Here is an 18,339-nt window from a genome sequence, read left to right as displayed (position 1 = left end):
CTTGAAATTTAAATTCTGTCTCAAATACTGCTGGAATTTAACTCCTGTTTTGTAACTAAACCCAAGAATTCCCACTGGAAAAAGAGCACTCAGATAGGAATCTGAGTTTTTGGTTTCAAAGCTCAGTAACATTGTCCAAAGGTTTCCTTGCTGCAATGCAGTTATCAGTGGGTAACACAGTGATGTTTGATTCAAGAATCAATGCCTACAAGGAGCTATTAGATAAAATGTTTTATTGAATAAGACAAGATGACTCAAAAATATCAGTAGACACTATGTGATGAAAAAAGACTGGGTGCTTCTGTGGCCAGCCTGGGTTCACAAGAGCAGGAGCCTCTATCACCAACTTCTTTCAATCCATCTAAAGACGAGGGAGACGATAATCCTGCGCTCCCAAGCCAGGGTGGTGGGTGCCAGCTGGCTGTGTCCTTGGTGTCCCAAGATGATTGGCGCAAAGAGGAAGAAGGACCGCAGCCCCTCTTTTGTACTGATGACTTGCTATATGTTATCCAGGCACAAGATGTCTCTGTGGGCTCTCCAGAAATTTTAGATTAAAGAAAAAAAGAAAAAAAAAAGAAAAGAAAAAAAAGACAAATCTGTAGCTCAAGCTGTGTGGGAAGCCTGTCAGCTTGTGTTTGTGGTTTTGTTTGTTTTCTTTAACAAATGCTTCCTGTGTTAAACAGGCTGATACATTGTATTTTATAACATCCTTGCTGCCCCAGTCAGTGGCAAAGGGGAGACATCCATGAAGTGAGTGTGGTTAAGGACTTGGATCTGGTGCAGATTGTGATTGCAAAGAGCTTAGGAAGGAGGTCGTCAGAGTTTGGGTAGCATGGTTAGGTAATAAAGCAGTTCCTTGTCTGATTTCTATATTAAGACATTCAGATTCCCTAATACAAAGTGTTTAGGACATCGATAAATACAGTGTTCATGTAGCTGAGTTAATACAACTGAAGAAAACTCAGGGTTTGAAATTTCCTAGAGTCTGGATGTTTGATTTAGCACCATGAAAGTTTAATTAAGAATTAATCTTGGTATTTAATATTCTTTGTTTTAAATAATAAATCAGTAGGACTTCTTCCTAACCTTATACCGAAAAGATTGTAAGAGAGCAATTTGTGAACTGATATTTCACCTCTGATCTCCAATGGGTATTATTGCTTTCTATGTTTGATGATGACCACTTTGGTCTTCCTGGTTATTAAAAACTGCTCACATTAACTAAAGCTGTGTTCAGTCGTGCTCAGTGGAGCAATTCATAGTTTGACATAGGGCACGAAGTGGCTTGATACAACACTGACTCTTATTTAGGCTATCTTCCACCTCAAAGTCTCTGGCCTAACAAAAATGTAACGGACTTACAGATATTAACATCCACTTATTTCCAGCGCGAATGGAGAGCACCCATCACATCCTGCTGAAGTAATACCTTTCCATCATGCACAACAAGTCGGTAGCTCTGCAAAGACTCTCCCTTAACACCTTGAGATATAACGTTACATTTGATTGAAAAATATGAATTTCTAGTTGCTTGAAAATCCACTAAAGCTGGGAAAAATGCATCTTCATGCGAAGCATATTGAGAGTGCAGGTTTTCTTGTAAGACAATGGGTTTTAGAGCATAGCATTAAATTTTGATACAGTAGGCAAACTATAACAATGATTACGTGGAGTAATTGTGTTAGACTGTGCTGGAAAAAATGATCTCCTTATGAACAATGCATATCATTATTAAAAGATGAACATTTTTAATTCAGTTGTCCGTCACCATCCTGATACTGCTTACTTAGCTTTGCTTTACAAGCAACACATTTTTATTTTTGTCATCATAGTGTTAGTAAATTTGCAAACAGAGGTTGGGCTCCTACTTCATTCCGGAACTGGGACAGTTCTCTTTAAAATCACTTTCTTGGGTGGAATCTGTAGATGTACAATACCATACTGATACAAATTGCTCTCTCTGGGGCTGAAGTAAGTAAAGAAAATACAGAAAAATTACCTCATGGCATTAAATATTTAATCCTTTATCTTTGCTTGGGATTTGATCTAATGCTGTTGAAATTAAGAGAGTCTCTCATTGACTTCATTGGATCTGGTGTCTCTAGTCTTGCTTTGCAATTCTTGTGAAGAGTAGGGTTGATAATGCATCCACTTGCGGCATTGTGCAGTAGGACTTGATGCCAATCAGCAAAAACTCTGTGATGAATTAACCATAAAAATGTAACGTTATATAAACTGCAAATACATTGTTAGAACTGTATAGGGAGTGCACATTTTTCTCACCGCCCCTTCCCACCCCATCCCCCAAAAAATACCCCAACCCTGTTAAATGTTTGACATGTGGTTTGAGTAGATAGGTGACAAGAGGGGATACATTTGTTATAGAACTGGCCCTAGATGCTCTTAAGGCATCAGCAGGGAGGCAGACCTACGGAAGAGCAGGAGTATCTCCATTTCCTACTTAGACCGGTTGAAACTAAGGGAGGGCTGGGCGGAATCCGAACAAATTGATTTGGGAAATGATTTGGTAAAACTCCCAAATTTGTGAGGAGGGAACAGCTAATGTGGTAGAAATAGCAACTGGTGTTTAACCAGGGATTTCTGTCAATCAGAGAGGTCCTGGTAATGGGGAAAAATACCCACAGGAAAATTTCAATGACAGTGGGCAACCTTCTCCCTTCTGCAGACGTCCCAGAGACTTACTATATCTGCTAGGCTCTTGTAGTGTTCTGTAATAGATTAGGAACTGATTTACTTGCTTGTAAGTTAAGAAATGCAGTGTTTTACTATTAATCAATAGAGTTTAGAGTAATAAACCTTTCAGAGTCAAACACTGACGTTCTACCTCCAGATTTAATGAGACACAGGAAGTTTCTTATTTGAACTTCCTACAAAAAGAGGAGGCTTTGTACAGCCCTTGCCGTGCATTCTTTTACAGACCTATTCTTGAATTTGTATGAATTTCTAAAGCTTTACAAGAGACTTTTACATTTCCTTTGTGATGGCTTCGAGAGAGTTAGGCATAGAGGATGTAGGCAGGTATAACACACTGTAGAAGTTCAAGGGAGTACGTATGGGATAGGTTTAAGGATGACGACGTCTGTTTTGGGGCATTGTAGCCCAAAGGGTGCGCTTATGTCATTTGGGGTTATCATGTCTGGAATGTCTGTGTTCTATGCAGGATGCTGTGAAGGATAAGTAAAACAAGATTTTGGTCATCTGAGTGGTTTTAATCATGATGGCTACTTAAATAACTGAGGGGATATCTTTTTTGGATGCCACTCAGATTGAAAGCAGATTTCTCATTAACTATGTTTCCCGCCTCAGTTTATGCCCTGCTGAGTTTCAAGTTAAACAGACTTATTTGCTTAAATAAATGTTAGTCAGCAAAGCTACAATTTTCTCGATCTCAAATAAAAATATAAGAACTTTATAAACACTCTATAAGGGTTGTTGAATTGAAAGTATTATCAGGACTAAAATAAAGCCAGAAAAAGGTGAGGTTTTTACCACACTTGTATTTAAAGTTTGAGTTATAAAAGGAAATTTAATCCATTGTAGTTGGACTTGAAAAATTAACTGTTGGTTAAACCTCTTGGGTTTGGGTTGGTGATGTGCTTGTGACTCTCTGTGAATGAATCCTAATTAATGCCTGTAACATGCTCATAACAACTGCACGCCTTGGAGTGCAGTACCTGAAGAGACCTTCTTACTAGACGTAGTTCCTGCTGTCTGTAGAAACTTTTTATTAACCTTAATAACAATACAGCGATCGTTCACTAACCCTTCACAAATGGCAGCTTAACTGAAAATGTACTGCGGTGCCATACAGCTTCAGAATCCTATGAAAACTCGGCTAGGCTTCTGCAGCACCACTACCTTCTGCCTTTCTGCAAAATTTTTATTTTCCTTTGGTCAAGTAATACTGACAATTAATTCTGTGTGGCACTAATAGACAGGACAAGTGTTTTATCACTCAAAATAAATTAGCATGGAAGTAAATACCAGCTGTAATGTGCCCTGACATTCTTGTAAATCACACAGGACTGCAATGATGTTTCCTCCTACGACTGACTTACCCCTTAAAGCACTTTGCATTTTGGCAGGATAGAGTCAGGGGAAGGGAGTTAGCTGGGCTCAGTGATGCAAGGTCTATTATCCACAACAATTACAGTAATATTTGTTAGAAATTCAGAATCTAGCAAAAAGACTCATCAAGGCTGTGCCACAAAATTATCTGTGAAACAAAGTGCAAAATTAGTCAACATCAGAAACCTTCTTAAAATACATGTGCACGCATGTAATTAGTCAATTGAGTCATGACTTTTATCCTTTCACAAGGAAGCTAACTCACTGATAGTCTGATACATGAACAGAGCTGAAAATGCATCTTCAGTTATGCTGTTAATACATTTTATTATTTGACACATATAGTCCATAGGTTGATCACCATATAAAATAATTTATTTCTTTAGTTACTAAAACTCTACAAATTAAAACCAGGAAAATTATTTTGGTCATACCTGATTATTGCTCTGTTTGTTCTTGGGGAAAGCTTACACTGATCTTTTGCTATGCAAAAATCCTGGGGCTTCTTTTATCCTTTTCTTCTTTTGTCCTGGCATTCTTTGGGATCAGGTCTATGCTACTTGTAAATTAGGGTTTTTAACTTCTAGATCAGCATTCTGCAAAGAATAATGACTTTTCAAGTCATTAACAAAAATGTCTCGGAACTGGAAAATGAAAGAGCTGCAGGAAAATAAAGATGACAACTGTATCGCCCCACCACTCCATTTGCATCGTTTGTTTCTGTGTTTGTTGCCTCAAGGCTTTTGTGCAGAAGTACAGTGTCCCCCGCACTACAAGGGCAAAACCTGAGCACTGAACTGTTATCGTAATATTTATTTCCTCTGAATGCCTTTTACACTGAAGTCAAGGCTGATGTTTATTTCTTTTTAACAACAAATTGAATTTATTCATTACATGAAATCAAAACATATTTATGTTTTAGGAAAAACAAAATACTGTCTTTCAGTCCCTTCCCCCTCTCCCCTCCAAAAAGCACCTGATGAAAAACATAAAGCCACAGAGTTTGTGCAGTGCTCTGATTCTGGAACAGCTGTTTGATGCTTCTGAAAATTTCAGGCTTCTTTGTTACATTTAAGTGGCTAAATCTTGGTTCAAATCAAAAAAATTTCCCCCATTCGATATATGGTTGATATTTGACAAATAGAGCCCTTTAGAGATCTGCTGTCCTTATTAGAGCCTACTGAATGAGGTCTTTTTCAATAAATTCTCAAGATCACAAGTTTATTCAGTCTTCAGTTCAAACAAAATAATTTACAAATACATATATAATATGAAAATGGAATACCTATGTTGAACTATAGCAGCTAAACTACTTTAAAGCATGCCTTAAAAGCATTCAAGAATCATCAAAACAGCAAAATGCTGTAAAATTTACATTACTGTAAAACACTGAAATTTCATTTGGCCTATTTTTAACCCTTGAGATGAATACAAAATCTATTTGAGAGTTTTCATCTAAATTCCTGACTTATTTATGCACCAGTGAGGTGCTGGGCTCTTCTTAAGCACCATTTCTCACATGAGAAGAAGCAGAGCCTGCAGAAGCTGACTTGTGTTGTACAAGGCAGGGATTGGGATGGGTTCCCGAATCCACCTGAACAGTCCTTTCTAGGGCTGATCTCATTAGGAATGAAACAGATTTAAGCCTGTACATCTTCACCTCCTCTCTTTGAAATCTCCAAGGCAGCTCAGGTTGAAAGCAGGACTTCCCTGTTGAAGCCTCTGTCAATTGGTGCAAATTTGGTGAATTAAATCACAAGGAAGCACTAGGAGCTGTTCAGTCTGGGATCTGATTTAGCATTGTTGGTAATTTGCTGTGCATTTCTGTATAGGTTCCTCCATGCTCTGGTTTTACAGCTCCCCATGGCAGGTATTCAGCTTGGTGAACCTGGTACTCAGGGTGGACTCGTGCTCCCTAAGCCTGAGACGTATCTCTGTGGCTGCTTGCAGATACTCATTCATAGTGAGTTTTTCCACATACAATCATAATTTCACAATGCAGCAAGATGAGTTTCATGAAAGGTTTTCGAGAGGTTTGGGTTTTGTCTCTTTGTGGCTGAATAGCAGAGGTAGTTCCTTACTGTGTAACAGAAAGAGTAGATGATATCACGATCAATGTAGTTCCTTCAGTTTATAGAACCTGCCTCAACAGAATTATTTATACACACAGGTCAGGGATAGAGGAGGACCTCTAAGGCAAATATGAAACCAGATGATATGTAAATGTTCTAGTTTCCCTTAAGTATTTTATTGAAAATATATTTTACGTTATAGTCTTTTTTTTTTTTTTTTTTTTAATTCAAAACTTGTGCTTTAGTTCCCAAGGCAACACAAACCAGGAATGATAATCTAGAGTTTCTTCTAAGTACCCTTTCATATAAAAGGGATGAGCAGTTGTAGGTTTCCCATTTGTGGTCTGGAGACCTCTTAATGAAAACTGTCAATTATAGAGCCCGTATTGTAACACAAACCCAATCCTTAAGCTTTCCATTAATACACACTGCACCATAATTTGAAGGGTCTTTATTACTAGTCATCGTAGGCCCTGCCAGACATCACTAATCTCTGCTGCCTGAAAGATGCTGGGAATAGCGTCTATACATCAGAGTAATTTTAAGTTTTGGTCTCATAATGAATGGAAATTGAATCAATCTCTTCTGGGACTTACTCCAAGACTAGACATTAAAGCAGGTTTTTTACACACACACCCTACACACACTCCTGCAGTAAGAATAACTTCAGTTAATATTCCTAACAGCTACATTTTCTCCTCAAAAACTAGCTCATTATCTTGTAAAATACACAGGATTCAGGTGCTTTGATAGCAAGTAAAGCCTTTAAAAAAATTATGTTTAACTGCTAGGGATTTTAGGAGCCTGACAGGAAACAGCTATTTCACATGCAGCTTTTTTGAGGCACTCTGAAGCAAGTTCAGAATTCTAATTCTGGAGTTAAAAAATTTCAAGGTTGTTCCTAGGATGAGACAGGAGGAGAACGTGCTGCTTGGGGGACCGAAGTCTTCTACTGCAAGTCAGAAAATGCCACGAGCTGTGACTGCCTCTAGACTGAGACGTAATTATATCCTCATCAAGATAGAGAACTTTCAAGGACTTTTTTAAGAAGTGAAGAAACCCAGAAAGGAAAAGGAGAAGGATTAAAAAAAGTTTAACCCTCAGTTGCTTTAGCATCTCAGGGGGGTGTTCTCCATGCAGATTAATTTATGGAGTGTTGAGGAAGGTTAAAGGGGTTAAAAAGGGAAAAGGAAACCTTGCACTCCTTTGTGGGATGGGGGTGAAATATAGGTGGCGGAATGAAATGCGAGCAGTGTGAATGTAGCCTTCTGAAGGATTTAAGGGTTAAAGGGAGATGAGAACCATTTCCATAAAGCAGTTATTTTGTGGAATCCCTATATAAAACCAGCTATTGACTACCATTTCATTCTTCAATTCTTTTTGCTATTCTGACAAGACACTCATACATCTTTTAGCCCTAATTCATAGCTCAGACTCTATCCTTGTCCTTTTGCTGGAGAATGGAGCCCTTACTCATGATGTAGTGGTTCCGTTTGCCCTGTAGCCTTCCATGGCTGCTTGTAGCTCCCTTTGGTTGAGAAGATTCCAGTGTTGTTCTGAACACGGAAAAGAGAATGTTCTGTAAAATTGGGTCCTTTGCAGGTGTCAGTGTCCTGGACTGCTCCATCTCTAGACATCAAACCCCAGCTTTTATGCAATGCCGTCTTAAGGAACTTGATCTCAAACGAGTTCTTTCAGCAAGGCTGCGAGACAAGGCTGTGGGTGACAAAGACAGCATGGCAAAGTGTATAAGGACTTTAAATATAAAGATGATAAAGCTGGCACATACCAAAACCTGGAAATCCCCTGTTCTAAGAGACGAGCTCATTAACTGCCTCACAGATGAGCATAAAGGGTTTTGCAGCCCTGTTACCTACGGCCCGTCTTCTGTTCCCACAGATGCTACCGCTTACTGCATGTCTGGATTTCAATGTTGGTCAGGAGGTAAATCATCCATTTGTTCAGACTAACACTAGCTGACCAAATAACAGGGTTTTTTTTCTTTTTAAGTAAAATGTCCTCTAATATGACACGGTTGATGTTTAACCTGCCCTACGTGCAGATGTGCTGATGTGCAATGGCTGCCCCACTCTCAAAGTCCAGTACCACAGGCTGGAGTTACAGCCATGTTCCCCTCCTCCCCGCCCAAGCCTAACGTACATCCCGATTCCTACCTTTCAGGATTTGAAGTAAACCTTGCAAAAATTAAAATAAATAAATTAATTAATAAAATGTTCATGGATACTGCAGAGGCTGGCAGTGGGGCACTTTCCCTATCTCGCATCTCCCCACTTAGGAATTATGATACCCTATCAGCCACTGCGGCAAGTTTTAATCCCAGCAGATCCAAAGAACTTGCTGTATTCCTTTGCACCTCATTGCTTGTAAGGGCAGAGCTCCTTTCATCAAGACTTTTACAGCAAATATCATAGATTAATAAAAAGGTGAAAGAGCTCTGGTCCATTATTTATCCCTGACTGATATTTATTAGAAAAAAACAATTTGTGCTGGGCTTCCTTTATGGGTCTATGATTGCAGTAGCTGGGGGAAGTGGTAATTAAAAAGCTGTGATGTGTCCTATCACCTCAAAACTGGGCTTTAAAACGATGACAGGGTAATGAATGGTGAAGTCTAATATCCATATTAATTTCTCCGGGTGTTCACATGTGTGGCTGTGTGTTGTGTAGGTGGCTGGAAAGTTCAGGATGTCTGACAGCTCAGACACATTGCTGCTGGCAGAGCCCATCTGTCTCGTTAGCCTCAGCTGTGTGACATTAGCTCCGTCCGCATGCCAGCCCAAAGCACTGGGCTTGCCTCTTCCCATAAATCTCAACCAGATTTCCTAATGAGCTGTTGCCACATGCACATCTAGAGTTAATTTTGATCAAGGAACACGTTAAAGCAGTACATTAATTTTAAGAGTCGGCAGAGCCCTGCAAGTTAGATATGCCTTGAGTTTTACATATGGGTAAACTGAGGCACAGGTTCAAGTGGTCCAAAGTGAATTGTTAAACTAGACTTGGCCTTTGAAACAAAGAATGTTGGTTCACATTTGTTAGCTAACCTCGATTTCCCACTGAAAGCAAGAGCCGAAAAAATATTTTTGGAAGGTTTTGAAGAGTCAGAATATATTTTGTTGCCTGGCCTAGGTCTGCCCACCTTGTGCTGTGCCCCTGAGAGGACAGTCTTGGACTCCTGGCAGCCCATGGCTGCCCCATCATTGCCTGGGATCCCTGGCAAGGCAAGTCAGACTCATCAGAAGTTACAGCCACAGCATCTACTTTATAGCAGGGATGAAATGGGCTCACCTGATGGGAAGGGGATGAAAACTGCATTTGCATGTACGTTTCCTTAATTTTACACAAATCACTTTGCAGGATAGACAGAAGGCATGCTCTGAAACCACCTTTCTCCTGGTTACTTCTGTATGTTATGTGTATCTCAACTCAATGAGGAGACCAGCACCAGCAAGGTGTTCACCCCAAGGGCATGGTTTCACTCCCTGGCTCCTTCCTATCTCACTTTGGCCTTTTGGCATCAGTTGATGAAAGGCAAAGAGGGGCCATGCGGGTTTCACTCACCAAGAAGAGATTTAGCCTAAGGTGAGACAAGAATGTTTCTTACCTACAAACTAATTCCTAATGAATTGAAAATGATCCTATATTTTTGATCACACTTTGAGGGAATTAGTACAGGCTATAAATAAATCCAAGTGGGATACTTTTGTTTTGTGATGTGAAAAATTCTCACTTTTCATTATTTTTCTTACCTTCAATCAGGAAGAGAAGTAATGAATCCAAATTCTAATTCCTGTCCCTCTCAGGATTTTTTTTTTTTTTAATACATTAAGTAAAATAATAGATAGTCTTGAAATAATTTTGTTTAAATCCAACACTTTCTTTTTGGCAAATCACCCTACATACTGATTTTTTTTTAATTTAAAGGGTATCAACTGGGAGATTCTAATAAATGCAAATGTTCTTCAAATTGATGAATTCAATGAAATTGAATTCTTGAATATGAACACTTACTTGATACCTTGCAATATAGACTTCCTATGCAGCTGGCATTGCTGTTGTGAATGTTAATAATGCAGTGGTCCTTGCCTCTGGTAGCATGGTTGGAAAGAGCTTTAGAATGTCTGCACCTTTCTTGGAGGAGAAACCACTTTAGTTTTGCAGGACTACATGCAATCGGTTGCATGTGCAAAGGAAAACAAGTACAGCTTAATGAACTCGGAAAAGCTCTGCCACTGAAATGCAAGCCTAAGGATTGTACTGGGCAGAGCTGCTGGTCTCCCTGAGCAGTGAGGTGACCCAGCCACTGCCTACGGAAAGGGAAGAAGTGTCTCCGCTGTCCTTCCAACAGGACCTTCTGCTATCTAGGTGGTCCTTGGTGCTTCTTCAAAGCCTTTGATCCAAGTCTTATCCCTGCTTTGCTTTAGCAGTTGAAGAGTGCTGTTTCCTTGGCTTGTATGGCTGGAAGCCATGAAGGTTTTGGTTGGGAAACAACCCCTTGGCTGTTACGGGCTTAGGTAAGCATCCAGCCACTGTGTCCAGCTACTTGTCCCACCCAAAGATACCTGCAGAGTGATACAGGAACATTTTGCAGATGAGGTGATAGTCTGGTAAATAATTGCAAAGCTACACATGTGAAAATTTGGAGAGGGTCTGTGAGGGTCATTTTGTCCAATAAACGTCCAAACAATTTTCAGTTTTTCTGCAGTCCCTTATCCTATGACCTAGAATGGCAAAATACTTAACAACAACTCCTCTCCCCTCTGTTTAGTAGCCTACTTTTACAAGAAATCAAGAAAAGTCAATTCTAATGAAAAATGTACTTGTGCAATGACAAGGACTGCTGGTTTATGTTAATTCAACTGATCAGGCCATTAATGTCTCTACCCCTCAATTTGATATAGTTACTTTACTATGAGACAACATAATTTCTGTGCTCAGAACACATATAGAATTTAATTAGTGCTGGCACAGAACAGTAGCACCTTGAGTAAAAGAAACACTAAATTGCTTCATTTCTGACATAGAAAATCAATGCATTCCCTATTCAAACTTGAATTTTGTTTCATTATGCTTCTAAATAGATTTACAGGAGTCTATTTAGGATTTTAATATAGCTAGCACATTAAAAATTAAAATGCATCCAGGACTGGGTCACTTACCCAGGTATCAAAGAAAATGCATCATCATGACTATGGAGTCTATTCATCCATTAAGTTCATGTACTTTTCACTCTTTTTGTAGAAGTGATGTTCAGAGACTGACACAAAATAGTTCAACACCATCCCCAGCTGCAAAAAGTTTCCTCTTCTCTGAGAAAAATGAGAATTAATTGGATTGCCAGCTGCTGAGGTTGAAATGAGGACAGGGTAGTGGAAAGGAGCAATGGTTACCTGCCTGCTCATCTCCACAAGTCCCAGTTGTAGTAGGTTTCAAAATCGTTACTCCCCAGCCTGAGTCCCGAGTGTCAGTAAAAAACCGATGTGCAATGCTTTCTGGCTAGTCCTGTCCCAACTTTCTAAGGCCCAAAGCTAGTCCATGTGAACTGACAGGTTTTAGCACAAGATCACTGTTTGCCTATAAGAAAATCCAGGGTTTAATAAGACTTTTTTGAGGTTTGAATAATCTGGTTTCAGAGATGACGTGCGATGGACCCAGTTAATCCACAGCCCTAACTCACTTTCTTGGATATCGCAGGTTGGTTACACCTGACCACGAGCTATTCGGTCACAGCATCCTCCCTAAAAATCAAAACTCTTCAGCAGAGTGGAGCCCTCCCCGCTCGCTAGATGAATCTCAATTATATCCGAATGTAGCCTGAAGCAAATGTATCAACAAAGACAACCCTGTTAGACAGTTGGTGTTGCTTTAAAACTCACCCGTTTTACAAGGTCACTGGCTGTGTTCCCCCTTTTCTTTCCAGGAGCCACGCACAGGGTTGTTTTACTGCCTCACCAACAACGTGCTGATTATTTTGTATTTTCTGAATACTTCTCTCAGCCTGTGCTGGTTTCTGATCTACTTCCACCTGCGGTTGAAGGGCATTGCACTGCTATATATTTAAATCAAGTCTTGCTGGAGTGCAGTTGTTTTCCAGTGTTCAGGTATCAAATGGATGCCTGTTCCTGCCCACAAGTAACCTTACAATATTGGAAAGAAATATATATGAATAGCAGAAATTTGAATATTCAGGGTAGCCTTCCAACCTTTAATGACCTTATTTTTCTATTTAAAAAAAATATGCATCATTTTCCCTTTGGTTTATTTCTTGAGGTGGCAACTTATCAAGAGAGCAAAGGGAAACGTGCATCCAGAAAAACAATCTTTCAGGAAATATGTTAGCCTGCAATAAAAAATGGTTAATAAAAATGTTGTTAGCTTTCTGAAATCTCCAGAGCTTGTTACACAATTTTTTGAACTTAAAAAGCCTTAATATGCTTCTTTTGGCTGTCAGTCAGTAGACAAGCAGATCCCAAGGAAAAAGCCCACGTATAGTGTAATCTCCTTGCCTGGACCACAAACCACGATGCTAGCTCATGCTCATTATGCCTATTACCTCATAAGGAGGCAAGAAGCATCTGTGAAAACTACCAGACAGCTTTGTGGCAACATGCCTTTTTTACCTTCATATTTGAAAGTCAGCGCAATTAAAGGATAGCTCTTTGAAACAGTAATGAGAACATTTGTAAGTGCTCGGATAGAAAGTGGGAGGAATTTGGGATCTTGACATACTCCCAGATTAGTGCAGAAACTTTCCGAGGAAACAGATTGTCAGCAAATCCTCAGTTGCAGCAGATGTTTGCTGCGAAACGTTTCAGGTTTGATGAACTCCTCGTGGATGGGAGGGAGGGTGTTCGTGGGCTGTGGTTACAGCAGGCTGGATGATCCCCCACAGGGACCAAACCCCAGTGTCTGTGCCTGGTGTGTTGCATGCGTTTGTCATCCTTACAAAGTGTGGCTGTGTGAGTGCTGCCCAAGTGACCGCAAAGATGCGGAGTCTATCCTGTGAACGCCTCCTCGAGCTGTGACAGTGTGTCTTAGCTGGAGAACGGCTCCCTGGAAAAGGAGTTGTATCATCACAAAATACAGGAAGAGTTCAGGCTACCTTAAGGCTCTTGCAATAATCTAAATATTTATATTCCTTGAATTATAGTGCTTAATCCTGCCTGTGTAACAGTCAGTAGAACTGTAATTTGTAAGGAATATGCTTCTTCCACTTCAGAGAACACATGCGTTTAGTTCATGTCTGTGTAAAAGATTAATTTACAGTAACAGACTGTTAACTGATGCTTCTGGAAAAATTTTCGGAGTTTTAATCTAATTGAAAATACCGTATTAAGTACTTTTCGTTCATCATTACAGAGTTTCCTTTAGGCCCTATAGATCTTTGTAGAACAAGAACAGGATTTAGTTTTAAGTAACAGACTGAGACATGATGAAAGCAAGAAGCAGAGGCTGAGACCTTAATTAAAACAGTTACATTTCAGAGAGTTATTGAAGAAGAAGGAGGTGCTAGGGGCTAGAGAGTAGCTATAAATGTTTTTCAAAGCTCATTTGTACAGTGAAACAGCCAATACAACAGCGCTATTATTCACCTTTGCCGTGTTAGTATTTGTGAAACTTCAAACAGGCTCAGAGCTAGGAGCACCCTGTCCAGGGGTGGTGGGCACATCAAGGAGCAGGGATGAAGGAATGGATGCTAGCAGCTAGAAGCACCGGAGCTCCTCTGAAGTTTGCTAATGCTTTTTGACCTTGCTAGAATTCATTTCACTTTGTGATCCTCTTGATTTCAGTGTAAGGTCGGTCAGCTGCTCTGCGCAGCCACTGCTGTGAGGAGGTTTTCATTTACTGTAGCTCCCTGTTAGAGTCCGCTGACGCTTGGTGCCCGTGCCAGGCTCCACTGTGACATCCTGTGAGATGATGAGAAAGCAGCCTGCTTCCTTAGAGGTGAAGCAAATGCAGAGTGAAACCAGGGCAGTCAGAGCTGAAGAAAAGCTCAGGTTATCTGGTTCACAAAAAATCCTGAAGACTTAGGGTATTTTTTTGTTCCTTCTGATCTATGTATATGTTGTATCAGGATATATTCCCTGCTATAGGGATCAGAATTAGACCCTTCTAATCTGATTTATAATAATTTATATTGTTACAATCTATAAATCATTTAAAATCTTTAATTGGCAAGTAAATATGGCAGACAGTATCTGGGAATCATGACAGCAACGTTGTATGTCCTGCGGACATGTCTCCCTACTATACTTCTACAACTGTCTGTTGTGGAGGGGTCAGCTAGTTGCAGGCTCCTGGTAGAACAGGATTAGCAATAACTTGTTATCCCATGCTAGTAAGATCTTCGCTATCCAAAAATCAGAATACACCCTAAGATCTTTGGGCCTTCTATGTTTATTCATCTGAATGCCAAAAGCTCAGGATAGTCTCCTTAAAACATCGAGCGTTGATATGCCATGCAATTAAGAAGAGAGAGATGAAGGTTTCTTTGGGGAATTATCTGCTGAGTTATTGCCAGTTTTCCCTGAAGTTCTCTTGAGAGTATCTGAATTAAATATGATAAGAATTGATGAACTGTACTGCAAAACCCCTCAAGGCTATCAGATATTCATTTACAGGAGCAGAGGAAATAATTGTCCATACTGTAGTTGTGTTTTATCACATAAATGATGCTTCAGAGACAGCTTTGTGTATGCCATCTCATTTCAAAGTTGGTTTGGGTTGTTTTTTCCCATTAGGTCATGTAATTTTTGGAAACTACTAAGAATTTAATTTTGTCACAGTCCTTTAGAGTCTTTTTTCTACAAATCTGCTACTAGTCCCCTATTAGGGGACTAATCTTTATATATGATGTGTGGGTGTGCATATATATAATATATATAAAAAGGAAGCATATATAGGATTAAATTTCCTACTTAAGATACTGACTCATTTAGATTTTTACATAACTTGTTCTCAAGGAGATGGTGGTTTTGGATTTAGGTGTTGGATTTTGGTTGGGTTTTTTAGTTCCCCTTATTATTTATGAAGGCTTTAGTATATATTTTCACACTTTCTGATTCAGAATACCCAAACCTGTTTCTACACACAGAAGGTGCTTTTGCATGATGTCATTCTCGTGTATACAAAAACCTGACCGCCACCAAACACTGGTCCCATACTGTGGTGGGGTCACACATTGCCACAGGGATGTGGGTCTGAAGCAGATACCTGTAGCAGGTAGTTTTAAGTGATGGGCCTGATATGAAATTTATCTATGAAATTCTCCGAATCTGCAGTCAACCAGAAATATTATTCTCTGCATGTCACTAGCTCATGAAACACATTTTACTCTGTTAGTAAAAAATCGTGTATCCAGCAAATATGTTGGGATGGGTTGTGCAGAAACGTTTTTTCTATGCGTATAACTGCAGTAGTTTCTTAAACAAATGCTTTATGTTTAAGATGCCTGGTAACTCCTGCTGCCTTGGTGAAAGCTATTAATGAAGCAGTTACAGGACTGAGTCACTCAGTATGCTAAATGTTAGTATACTCCCACTCTAGACTAATAGAGGCACTATAGTTATTTAAGCATCTGAATTCAACAATAGTTTAAAATTGTACCCTAAAGTCCTCAGAATAATTTGATTTGGAGTAAATGAATTTCTTTCTAGACTTAGTCAAAGCAATTACATTCAACTAGATGCTGTATTATAGCATAACATTTATCATCATTTAAGCACTGCAACGTACTAAAGAACTCAAACTTATCTTTATTTCCATGCTGGCAGTTTGGTGGTCAGGGTGGCTTTGTGTTCCCTAGTCTGTCTGCCAGTAAGGAGAAATGTGAAGTTCAAGGAGAATTTGAAGTGCTAACCCAAATGAGAGCAAAGAATAGGTAGACCCAGATGGATATGGGGTTTGCTTAGAAATCAAGTTTATAACACGTACCTCTCTTTTTTTACAAGGATGCTCCTAATTGTAACAGAACATGAGTTAATACAAAACCTTTTTTCCTGTTCTTCTTTATTAACAATTTTTCTGTATGGTTCAACTTCCAGTAGGATGCAATTGCCATTTTTTGCTGATGTTAAGTCTGATTTGAATTAAGGTGAGCATTACCTGTACACGCCTCTGTTGCTGTATAAAACCGTATGAAGACAGCTGCTCAGACTTTGCAAATGCTTGGCTGTGCACCCCCTGGAACAGGGTAGTCACTTGTGACTTCTGGTGTCTGCAGGCTGGGCTAGTGACCTGGGCAAGAGTTTGTGTTCTAAGATACAATAATCCAGCCAGTCTACTAAGGCCATGTATAAGAAAAGTTATTTGCTATGGAGGTTACATGAAGGTCCAAAGTGAGGACTTCGCTAACACTAATGGGCACATGTACTTTCATAATCTGTTTTCTGTTGTGAGGTGTTTACAGGCATTAAGGCATTATTCTGAAAAAAATCAAAATATTTGAAGCTCAGTTTGAAACAGGAGGATGTCTGTTGTGAAACATCCAAACCTTCTGTCCTCTCTGTTGTACCAAAAGTTGCACTAAACTTCAGTTAAAGAAATAATGGGTATGCTGTCATCATACAATTAAAACAAATAGAAAACTGCTCAATATTTCTTCTCATTTTAACTAACAAAAGCTAATGGTGATTTATGCCTTTCCGCCTTTACAATAGACAGAATAGGGATTTATTGTAATTTGTAGCTTTTATTTTTAACTCTAATTGCAGAACACGGTTATTCAGAGTTACTAGCTGTTGTATTTTAGGTCAAACTCTGGATTTTTTTCCCCCCATTAATCCAATAAGGAGAAAGAAAAAGCATTTCATGTCACAACTAATACTTGCTTGTTAACGTGCCATTATTATAAAGCTTTCAATTTTTTGTTCAGTAGATAATGCAAAATGAGGCAGAAGCAAATTCAATTTCCAGTCAAAGCAGATTATGTGAACTCTTCGGTAGGATTTGACTTGTCTAATGAAAGACTCCACAGACCACCTAAGACTTCAGTTATTCTGCAGTAAATGCAGGACACTGGAAATCTGTGTTTTGTAGATCCACAATTAATTTTACAATTGCAGTTAGACTGCATTGGCATATGTTACCAGGATGAGCAATAAAAAAAAGGTTGCTACTGTGTAACTTTCTGGTGTATTACCTTCTCTTGGTGCCAACCTTCAGATAGAAATCTAGAGGAGAACATCTCTGTGATTTTCCCAGGCCACCTTTCATTTCAGTCTTGCTGTTAAGCTTCTTTGAAATTCTGATTTCTTCATCTCCATACACCTTGGAAGTGCTTTAGCTTTTTCACTGTTACTCCTGTTGCTTTGATGTCAAAGGATATAAAAGCTTCATTTAATTTGCCCTTTTCCCTCATTTGTTCATGTGAGCCAAGTAAAAAGTGTTAAGACTCTTCATTAGTCACTTTTTAAAGAAAGGCTTTTTAAGGGATTAACATGCAGAACAACACATGCTTTAATGTGCATCCTTGTGCTAACAGAGAAGGTAGTTTTTAGTTATTTTAACCTCTTTTTTCCTCCTTAAGATTGCTGCTGCAGCATAAAAGCTCAAGCTTAGGACTGTATAGTCAGGAGAGAGCTGCCTAACACACAGAAGTAACAAAACCTCTTTTACCCACATGGCTGTTTAGATTCAGTCAGAGAAAAAGTCCTCTTCTCCACCCCAAGTCCTTATAATAGGCATGGAAGGAAAAGACACATTGTGGCTGCATGTGAAATATTTGGAAGACTGACGTGAACATTCCCGCAGAAGGATACTTCTGACTAGGGGCTGGTGGTGAACTCGGAGCAGGGCTGGGCAGTAGGTGGGTTTCAGCCTGCATCAAGATTTTAAAGGGTCTGAAATCTTACGTACCATGTTCTGAGTACCTCTTTGGAACTGTTGCTTCCCTGTGTGAGCTGAATAACGAGCACCCATCCAGCCATGGATCAGCCTCCAACTGCATGCGAGTGCTGGACGCCAGGCTGCAGAAAAGAACTTCTCTTGGCATTTGAAAGTATTCACATCAGGGTCTCTGGATTTGGTGTCTCTCTTCTAATATGTCAGACATTAGCATAAAAATGATGCAAGTGTTGCCCAGAATTGCCTTTGTATTACTACAACAAGCCCCTCTACTGACAACCTGTCACAGTAACCTACACACCCGCTCTTGAGGA

General features: G+C 39.5%; 1 long non-coding RNA gene across 9 annotated transcripts in view; it reads right to left on the bottom strand.

Moving 5' to 3' along the window:
- Positions 1 to 216: 216 nt before the first annotated feature.
- LOC121095919 overlaps positions 217 to 18,339 on the bottom strand; it is a 31,265-nt gene continuing 13,142 nt past the window's right edge. For 4 of the 9 annotated variants that reach the window (XR_005830250.1, XR_005830263.1, XR_005830267.1 and 1 more), the window contains exons 4-6: positions 17,322 to 18,147; positions 7,635 to 7,877; positions 4,400 to 6,169 (exon numbers count right to left, since the gene is read on the bottom strand). This is a non-coding gene — a long non-coding RNA (uncharacterized LOC121095919). Of the gene's footprint in view, positions 4,238 to 4,399; positions 6,170 to 7,634; positions 7,878 to 17,321; positions 18,218 to 18,339 lie in introns of those variants that run through there. The other 5 variants (XR_005830265.1, XR_005830261.1, XR_005830251.1 and 2 more) reach the window with 5 other exon arrangements.

The sequence above is a fragment of the Falco naumanni genome, chromosome 1 (genome assembly GCF_017639655.2).
Source record: "Falco naumanni isolate bFalNau1 chromosome 1, bFalNau1.pat, whole genome shotgun sequence".
Taxonomy (NCBI): domain Eukaryota; kingdom Metazoa; phylum Chordata; class Aves; order Falconiformes; family Falconidae; genus Falco; species Falco naumanni.
The sequence above is the reverse complement of the archived record's forward strand: the minus strand, read 5'-3'. Positions and strand labels throughout refer to the sequence as shown.